Source organism: Cebus imitator, unplaced genomic scaffold (genome assembly GCF_001604975.1).
Source record: "Cebus imitator isolate Cc_AM_T3 unplaced genomic scaffold, Cebus_imitator-1.0 Scaffold181, whole genome shotgun sequence".
NCBI lineage: Eukaryota > Metazoa > Chordata > Mammalia > Primates > Cebidae > Cebus > Cebus imitator.
The window spans coordinates 3,229,114-3,237,483 of record NW_016107496.1 but is presented as its reverse complement, the minus strand read 5'-3'; the positions used below and the strand labels follow the sequence as shown (position 1 = coordinate 3,237,483).

Below are 8,370 nucleotides of genomic sequence, written 5' to 3'. Positions count from 1 at the left end.
AAGGAAGAAGAAGAAGAAGAAGGAGGAGGAGGAGGAGGAGGAGGAGGAGGAAGGGAAGGAAGGAAGGAAGGAAGGAAGGAAGGAAGGAAGGAAGGAAGGAAGGAAAGAAAGAAAAAGAGGGAGGCTGGACAGCAGAGCGAGACCCAGAGGAAGAAAATAAAGAAAAGAGAAAGACAAATTTATTTGAATGTCAAAACAAATGAGAAACTGAACTAGTGGTAGAAGTTTCTACCATAGAAAGTTTTCAAATTACTGGATACTTGGAGTCATGCGCTCTCCTTCTCTGTTGCTAAAATAAGGCACCAAAAGATTGCAGCGCACGAGGCAGCGCTGAGGGGACCAGTGAGCAGCGCAGGCCCTGGCAGCATAATTCGGAACACCGGTTTAGGGGGTTTACCAGGATTCTCACTCCAGCCCAAGGGTTCTCAAAGTCGAGTATGCACCCGAATCACCCCGAGGGATTATTTAGGTCTGCGGTGGGTCCCATTTCTAAGAAATCCTCGGATGGTGCTAACTGGCGCTGCTGGTGGGGGTCCCACTTTGAGAATCACCCTCTGCGGTGTGAGCCGCTGCCTGCCCGGTACTTTCGGAATAATCGTAGCAGGTATTCATGAGCGTTGGGGCTGGGATTCACCTGATACCTGGCGCTGGGAGTCCTTAGCACAGCTCATGGAACACGGAATGGGCGCTCCTGTGGGATGGAGCGCAAATGAGAAGCAAACCTGGGGCAGGGAGCCCTGGGCCCCTGGCCGCCCCGCCGCGTTTTCCCTCCCGCCTCCGAGCGCTCCCGGAGGGCGCGCAGCACATTCTGGTTCCATGCACGCGCCGCCCGAGGCTCTGCTAATTTAGCCTGTCGTCTTTGGGGTGCCTGGCACCCTCCAATCTTTTTCCTTGCAGAGAGCCTGGCCGCAGAGACCGCACCCCCGGGGCGTGCTGAGACGCGGGGAAGCTGGGGCGCCCCTCTGCCCAGCCGCCGGGCGTTCCCGGGCCCGCAGCAGCGCTGGGGACTCGGCGGGACCTGCTGCACCTGGCCCTGGAGGGGCGGGGCGGGCGCGTCCGGGCAGCCGGGGGAGGTCCCGCCCCGTCCCCACCCTCCCCGCCGTCTGGTGGGGAAACCCGGGAGCGGCCCCGCGGCGCGGCTGCGGCTCTGCCTCTGCGCGACAGGTAAGCGGCAGAAGGAGCCCGCGACCCTCTCCCCGGGAGGGTTCCCTGGAGTTCCCCGACTGCTCGGACTTCCCTCCGGCGGAGCTCGCTTCCTGCCTCCCCCACCGCCAGCCTTCGCCTCTTCCTCTTCCTCCTCACCACCCCCGACAGTAAAACGAAGGGGCTGGGCCAGGCTGGTCCCTCCTGCCTTCGCTCTCTGCTGGTCGCGGTGGCCTCTAGCTCCTCCCTCGCTAGGACCCCCCTCCACCTTGGCGCTTATGAGATGAATGAGGAGCCCAGAACTCTGGAACTTGGAGGGTGAGAGGAGGACAAGCCCTAGCCAGGGCTCGACACTCTCTTCCCCTCACCCATCCATGCCCCGCATTCCCTCTGTGCCCCGTCTCCTCAGATCCGGAGCACCCCATGTGCTCTGGTACGGAAACTCTTCCAGAAAGGTTTCCTCCTGCCCTGCCACGTTGCGCCTGAGCAGAAGGGGACAGCAAGGGGACAGCGAGGGGAAGCCTCGCTGGTGGAGGTCGGTCTGCGCCCTGCTCGGTTGACTCCCTCCCGAGGTTTTGGGTGTGGGGAGGATCGGCCTCGTGCTGTGGGGAAATGGAATCTGTTGGGTGCTCATGACTGTGACTGTCCCCGACTTCCCTATTTCCTCAGTTGTTCAGATTCCCAGGCTGACAAAAAGGAGAAACAGGTTTTTGTTTGTTTGTTTGTTTTTATTTTTATTTTTAAAGACGGGGTTTCACCATGTTGGTCAGGCTGGTCTTTAACTCCCGACCTCAGGTGATCCGCCTGCCTTGGCCTCCAAAGTGCTTGAATTACAGGTGTGAGCCATCACGCCCGGCCAGAGAAACAGTTTTCACTTGCACCCAGGGCCAATCATCCCAGACCCAGACCTCAGCAGAGGGTAGGATGGGGCTCTTCTGTGTATAGGGGTGGGGGGTGGTCAGTTTGCCAGCAAAGCTTACAAAAGACCCCTTCTAGCAGCGGGTAACGCTTTGTAGCACTCTCAGAAAGGGTGCTAACTCTATGCTCTGAGCTCACCTCCAGGCCCACACACACAGTTTGCAGGCACTGGGTGAGGTTCATAGTTTGGACACACCAAAGAGCCTCGAGGATTTTTGCTCCTTTTACCAGAGATGTTGTGTGCACCATACAGTGCCTGTTCTCCGCTCCAGACAGATGAGCTGTCTCCCTTCCCATCAGAAGAAAGGTAAGAAGAATGAGACAGGCAAATTCATGTAATGATGAAAACCAGGTCAGGTGAGAGGTTTGAAATATGCTTTGGTCCTAGCGGCGTGTGGTGACTCATGCCCATAATCCCAGCACTTTGGGTGGCTGAGGCCAGTGGATCAGCTGAGGTCAATAGTTCAAGACCAGCCTGGCCAACATGGCAAAACTCCATCTCCACCAAAAATACAAAACCTTAGATGGGCATGGTGGCAGATGCCTATAATCCCAGCTACTTGGGAGGCTGAGGCAGGAGAATTGCTTGAACCTGAGAGGTGGAAGCTGCAGTGAGCCGAGATCGCACCATTGCACTCCAGCCTGGCAACAAGAGTGAAACTGTCGCAGGAAAAAAAGAAAAGAAAATATGCTTTAGTTCCAGTTGCCTAGCAGAAGCCAGTAGCATTGCAGGCATCTCCCTAGCTCCAGTTCCTTAATGATGCCATGAACTTTAGGAACCCAGAGATAACCAGAGAAAGCTGCTTACAGGGGGACCAGGGCAGAGAACAGGACAGGACTCTCAAAGGAAAGAGAGAAGTCTGCAGGGGACTGGGCTGCTCAAGATGTCCTCACCTCCATAATGCTGCCCACAGTCCCACGGTTGGAACAGCTTACTCCTACACGTAGCAGCATGAAAGACCTTAGGCCAGAGAAAGGGAGGCCCTGATGCGTGTCAGGTGCCCTCGGAGGTCAGAGACATATTAGCCCAAGTTCACCTAGAAGAAATGGGGACAGGAAATATGAGCATGAACTTAGTCCATGCAACCATTGCCTCGAGCAGACCTCAGGACCAGGAGGGGCAGCTAACCCTAGGGCTAAGGGCTTCTCAGTGCAGGGGGGAGTGAGTATCACGGAGGCAGGCAGCTGACTCACCCCTATCACTAACTCCACTGTATAACCTTAGCCAAATCACATACACACTCCCTGGGTGGGGAGCAAATGAGAAGGTGTATATGAAGCATTCTGGCAAAGCTCCAAGCACCAGTCAAATGCAAGACAATGTGATGTCATAGTTAAGAGAGTGAGCTTTGGAGATACATAGGCCTGAATGCAAATTCTGCCTCTGCTATGTTTCTAGCTGTGTGACCTTGGTCAAGTCACTTGACCTTCCTGGGTTTCAGTTTCCTTCTGTGTAAAACAGAGAAGATGGCTGTAACTTGATTTAATATATTGGCAGTAATATTTTAAATGATGATGGTATTGTCCTTAACATCTTCTGGCTCCTACGGATGTGTTCCCACATCTCTAGCCTGGAAGTGATGCTGAAGACCAGGTTGGGTATGTCCATGCCACAGCTTGGGTGAACTCAGCTCTTATTTTTTATTTATTAATTTATTTTTCTGAGCTGGAATTTTGCTCTTGTTGCCCAGGCTGGAGTGCATTGGCACTATCTTGGCTCACCGCCACCTCTGCCTCCCAGGTTCAAGCATTCTCCTGCCTCAGCCTCCGGAGTAGCTGGGATTACAGGCATGTGCCATCACGCCCGGCTGATTTTGTATTTTTAGTAGAGATGGAACGAGAGGACAAGAGTGAATAAGCAGTAGGCTAAGTGCAGGGCAGTGCCTGTCTCTGTGTCGAGCTCAATGCTGTAATTGTGCTGTGTAGAAGGCTTGTGCGGTGAACAAGGATGAGCTCACTCCAGGGAGGAGAAGGACTGTTAGAAGACTTTCGTGGCACCTGAGAGCCCTGTGGGGTCTTGTTATTCCTGTTATTCTCTTGAACTCTGAGCAACCTGGTCCTAAGGCCTAGGTAGAGATTTGAAAGAAGAAAGCAACGCAGTCCTCAGCTCTGCATATAATAGAGAATGAAGGACAGACAACTAGCAAAATAGCATTGCCATACATCTCAGGGCAGAGAGGTGCCACAGGGATTGGAAGGCCAGGTAGATTGGTCAGGAAGAGCATTCTGGAGACTGAAGTTTGGGGACCGAGACTTGAGGATTGGGAAGGAGAAGGAAAACAGGATCTGAGGGGTCTAGCATCTGGGCCAGCTGGTTCTCCCTTCTCCATGATATTTAGTGGGAAGTCCTACATGGGGAAAGCATGGGTAGCAGAGAAACTTGGGAACAACACCTAGAAATTAAGGCAGCGAGACATACCTCAGTCTAGGAAGGCTTCTTGGAAGAGGGGAGTCTGTAGCAAGAATCTGAAAGAAAAGAAATATGGCTTGCTTATCAAGAATCTAAGGGAAAGGCTTTGAGGAGGAAAAGATAGCCCATGAGTGAGTGCCAAGCATCTGGTCGGGCTTGAGGGTGAGCAGCAAACAGGAAGCAACCCGGCCAGGCCTCTGTGTTTCTGCCAGTCAAACAGCGCTCAAGGAATATGAATACGGCTGTCTGATTGTGAAAGAGAGAGGGGCCCGAGGCAAAGGAGGCTGGCAGGCAGCTCCTGCTGATCCTCCAGATGCTGGTTGATAAAGGCGCAATTTCAAATGAAGGTTTTGAAAGCAGAGAGGATGGGAAGGAATCAGGAGGCAGGGAATGAATCAGCAGGACTTGGCAGCAGGGCGTGGGGTGAACCTGCACTTGAGAGGGGATTAAAAATGACGTGTCTGGGAGTGGGACAGGGGCTGGCTTGTTTCACGGACTTTGATGCTCCTGGCAGCAATGGGGAAATTGGGAAGGCTGGCTGGCATAGGAGGCTAGGCACAGACCCTGAGCTCAGGGGATGGTATATTGAGTAGCCAGTGGCCCCAGGTAAAAGTTCTGCAGCCAAGAGCGGACTAGGGGGTGAGGAGAGAAGGAAAAATTCAGTTCCTTCTTTTTTTTTTTTTGAGGCAGAGTCTCACTCTGTCGCCAGGCTGGAGTGCAGTGGCGCCATCTCGGCTCACTGCAACTTCCGCCTCCCGGGTAGCAATTCTCCTGTCTCAGGCCTCCCAAGTAGCTAGGACTAAAAGCATGTGCCACCATGCCCAGCTAATTTTTGTATTTTTAGAAGAGACAGGGTTTCACTATGTTGGCCAGGATGGTCTCGATCTCTTGACCTCGTGATCTGCCCACCTCAGCCCATAAAGTGCTGGGATTACAGGCGTGAGCTGCCTCACCCAGTCAAAACTTCAGTTCTGTTCTCTTCCATGAACCCCCACTTCCCAATCTGAAGACTGGCCCAAGAACCCTTCAGGAATACCCTTCCTGTCTTCTGCCCTTCTCATTACTTCACTATCCCTTATCTGCCCTTTCCCCCAACTGCCCCCCTCAAGCCCAGTCTGGTTGTCACCAAGGCTGCTAGGTGATTAGAGAATCCCACATCGTCCTCACCTGGAACCCTCCCTCCTTCACCTCTGGACTCCTAGGAATGAACCACTGCACGCCTCTGCCCCACCTGGCAGGGCCTGCAGGGCCTCCAGTGAAAAACCTGTGAACTGTCGAACCTCCTGTTTGGTGGCATAGTATTTTGATTTTGGTGACCTGTTCTTGGAATCAGTCAACAAATATTAACTGAGTGCCTACCGCATGCCAAGCACTGCTCTAGGTATACAGCGGTGAGCACAGTTGGGTTGGGTTTTTCAATCAAAAATCCATGTTTGGGTAATTTAAGCTTAAAATATTGTGCAAACAGGCTGTACACAGCGGCTTATGCCTGTAATCCTAGCACTTTGGGAGGCTGAGGTGGACAGATCACTTGAGGTCAGGAGTTCAAGACCAGCCTGGCCAACGTGGCGAAACCCCGTCTCTACTAAAAAAGATTAAAAAATTAGCCAGATGTGGTGGTGTGTGCCTGTAATCCCAGCTATTTGGGAGGCTGAGGGATGAGAATCGCTTGAACCCAGGAGCCAGAGGTTGCAGTGAGCTGAGATTGCACCACTACACTCCGGCCTGGGCAGCAGAGTGAGACTTCATCTCAAAAAAAAAACAAAACTGTGCAAACATAAAATGAATCTTCATATATGGGGGGAACTTGATAGGCTAGCTACAGAAATAATTTTCAGTGTATCTTCCTGGGAAAATGAGCCACAGTATTGCAGCTTGAGTGTTGGGAAAGAGCTGAAGTGTCTTGAAGGTGTAATTATGGGGAAAAGTAAAAACCTCTCACATTCTGTGATCAAAAGGGTCAGAGGTGGGAGGAGGGCTTTGGAGGAGATAATTTGCTCTTCTGCTCACAGCATGAGTACGGAGGACTGGAGATGAGTGCTGTGTTTGATGGAGAGAAAGTGCTTGTGAGGAAGAAAGGACAGTCATTTGGCCAAACAACCTCTCAGCCCCATTTCCCCCACCAGTAGCTTGAAATTGACCTGCCCCCTCCCCAGTATCATGTCTAGCTCCACACACCTGTGCCCGTGGTGAGAGTGGTGACAGTCATCACTTTCCAAAGAAACTTGTAATTGAGCCCTCCTCTGAGTAACTTGAGCAAATATCCCTGTGGTGAGGACTGCCTGCTTCCTGCTGCCACGTCTGAAGAGGTGACCAGCTCAGCTGATAAACAGAAAGAAACATTGTTACAAAGAGGCCACCTGGCCAGCTAGGGCGTGTTCTGGGTGGCTGACTCTGGCATTCACAAAAGCCAAGACTTTGCCTGGGACTTCCAGTTTCCGAATCTTTAAAGCATTTGTATCCTTGAGTGGGCGCGGGGCAAATGCCAAGAAAGGGATCAAAGGGTGGAGTTGGGGAGGTTCAGGGAGGACAGGCCTGGTCCCCAAATTCCCACTCAACTTCCAAGGGTATGAGTGTGGTAAACAGAGTAGTGGCCTAGGAGTTGAGAGATCAGGTTCTATTCCTGGGAGCCACTAGCTAGCTGTGTGTTGCTAGAGAAGTCACCTAACCACTCTGGCCTCACTGATGATGAAATGAGGGTGTTAGACTCACAGACAGACCTGTTCAAAACAGCAAGCTAATGTGTAACGGCAGAACGTCCTGTAATTTAAGTACTTCTTGCAGTAAGTGCATTGAGAATATCATTTAGTGAAGCCAGTGCTCCACATTTAACCCCTCCGGCTCATCTCAGTTGACAAGAGTTATTAGAACTAGCCAGACCTGGTGGCATCCACCTCTGTAGTCCCAGCTACTCAGGAGGCTGAGACAGGAGAACTGCTTGAGCCTGGGAGGTCGAGGCTGCAGAGAGCTGTGTTTATGCTACTGTACTTCAGCCTGGGTGACAGAGTAAGACCCTGTCTCCAAAAAAAAAAAAAAAAAAAAAAAAAAAATTTATGGAACACCTGCTATGTGTAAAACTTGTGCTAAACTTTGCGGGTGATAAAAAGCTGAAAACAGCATGGCCCCTTTGGTCCAGGAATTCACAAACATGTGAGGTCTAGAAGAGACTCCTTTGACACAAGGTGGGCTGTGATGAGACTGGAGTTCAAATAAAACTCGGGTGCTAACAGGGCAAAGCAGGAAGAGATGAATTCTGCTGGGAGATCTGAGAAGGCTTTTTGGAGGGGAGCTAGAATATAAACTGGGGGGTTTGGACTTTGTTACTGGCTTTCAAGCTTCTATGACTAGAGCAAAGTGAGAAATATACTTTACAGCCAGACTTAGTCTCTGTATATATGTGACACAGCATTCCCAAAATCTTAGGGCAGTTTGTACTTTAATCATATTACAAGCATAAATTCTACAAACAATAAAAAACTATCATTTGAAAATTTAATCATTTAAACTTGTCTTTAGTTGTATGAATTTTGAATAACAAATTTATCATTTTAATTTTGTATCAGGCAGTGTGTATCTTTAATAGACTGAAACAAACATTAAAATAAAAATTTATTTTTCAGGCTGGACTTGGTGCTCACACCTATTATCTCAGCACTTTAGGAGGTCAAGGCAGGAGTATTGCTTCAGTCTAGGAGTTGAAGACCACTCTGGGCAATGTAGTGAGACCCCATCTCTACAAAAAAATTAAAATTAGCCAGTTGTGGTGACACACACCTGTGGTCCCAGCTACTCCAGAGGCTGAGGGAGGAGGATCCTTTGAGCCCAGGAGGCCAAGGCTGCAGTGAGCTGAGATTGTGCCACTGCATTCCAGCCTGAGCAATCAAGTGAGACCCTGTCTC

General features: G+C 51.0%; 1 protein-coding gene across 4 annotated transcripts in view; it reads left to right on the top strand.

Moving 5' to 3' along the window:
- The first annotated feature begins 787 nt into the window (after window positions 1-787).
- The window catches only part of GALNT6 (polypeptide N-acetylgalactosaminyltransferase 6), a 42,674-nt gene continuing 35,091 nt past the window's right edge, over window positions 788-8,370 (top strand). The window contains exon 1 of one of the 4 annotated variants that reach the window (XM_017545909.2): window positions 788-1,164. The gene's annotated coding sequence lies outside the window, so the exon portion shown is untranslated. Of the gene's footprint in view, window positions 1,165-2,266; window positions 2,369-8,370 lie in introns of those variants that run through there. The other 3 variants (XM_017545910.2, XM_017545911.2, XM_037744724.1) reach the window with 3 other exon arrangements.